The following is a 1,350-nucleotide window of genomic DNA, read 5'->3' as shown; positions in this document are numbered from 1 at the left end:
TAACAAAAACACAATAAAAATCAAAAGTAGTAGTAGTAATAACGATTTCCTAAATGGTAAAAATCGGCTTTTTAGCAGTCAAAATCATTTGATGAAGTAAAGTTTGTAAGTGTAAAGACAAATCTCCCATGAATGTAAGTTTCTCAACTTACATGTAGACGAATGCAGGCAGGCAAATGAAGTCTGTGTAATGTATTTTCAGTTTCGCTTTACTCTAAAAGAGTTTGTATGAAAAATGTATAATCGGTGTATTTAGGAAATCTTTGTGCAATTTTATAATAATAGGTGGATATGGTGTTCGGTTTAAACTTGTCATAGATGACTTTAACACATAGTAAAAAGTAAAAACATATAGGATGCATACACATGTAAAAATTCTTGTTGCTGAAAACCATCTTTCATGGTAATTTTCATCGATGGAGAATGACTTGTATAGTGGTTATTCCTGATCGGTCAAAAATGAATCCGGGTTTTGGGCAATCACTGTACTCATGTCGGATCAAAAATTAACTTGCTCCCACACCCAGGACTTTCATCCATTGCCCACCACTGGTTTGTGGGTAGGGCCTATCCTAGGGCCGGACTCCTTCCATAGTAAGGCTTCTGCTATGGCTGCATGGGACTGGCCTAGCAAAGCAGATGAACAGCATGGACAGCTGCAGGGGCCAGACTATCAGCATTGCCACTGCTGATTCCTAGACCCTTGCTTGACCATTAGCATCTGATCACAGCTTGTCCTGCCCACTGCTTTCTGGATTAACAGAACTGCCTTTAATGCAGAAACATTCCCATTGTGTGCTGCAGTGCCTGGGAGGGGGAGCATGTAAAGCAGAAATAAAGGGGGATTTGGCTAAGCCTGGGAAGTTGAAGATCTTTTTTGTTTACTTGATGAGGATTGTGAATTACATAGTAACTGATTTTAGGACTTGTTTAGACCTAAAATACATGCTGGGTGCATTAAGACTATGTTCAGAATGGCGTTGAGGTTGTTACCGCTTTCTTACATCAGTGTACCGTCTATCTACAGCAGCCCATCAAAGAATGAATGGGGTGTCAGAGAGTGGTTAGCTACTGCTTACTGTCAAACCCAGGTTATTCAAGAACCCGTGCTGCTGTGTGAGCAGCTAGTAAGCTGCATGCCGGCATGAGTTGGGAAAGATCATTTCCTATTGTCACAGTTTTAAATCTGCCCATTAACAAAATTTGTGCATCGCCTCAGCAGAAAGTCAAAGTCTGTGTAAAAAAAACCTGCTAGCATGCTGTACAAAAAGACCCTTGCTATTTAATAGGAAGAAGTGGTCTCTCTGCAGAGGTCTGACTAGCCACTTGCTAAAACATAGCTAGAGCTCT

Source organism: Pyxicephalus adspersus, chromosome 9 (genome assembly GCF_032062135.1).
Source record: "Pyxicephalus adspersus chromosome 9, UCB_Pads_2.0, whole genome shotgun sequence".
In the NCBI taxonomy this organism is placed as follows: Eukaryota; Metazoa; Chordata; class Amphibia; order Anura; family Pyxicephalidae; genus Pyxicephalus; species Pyxicephalus adspersus.
The sequence above is the reverse complement of the archived record's forward strand: the minus strand, read 5'-3'. Positions refer to the sequence as shown.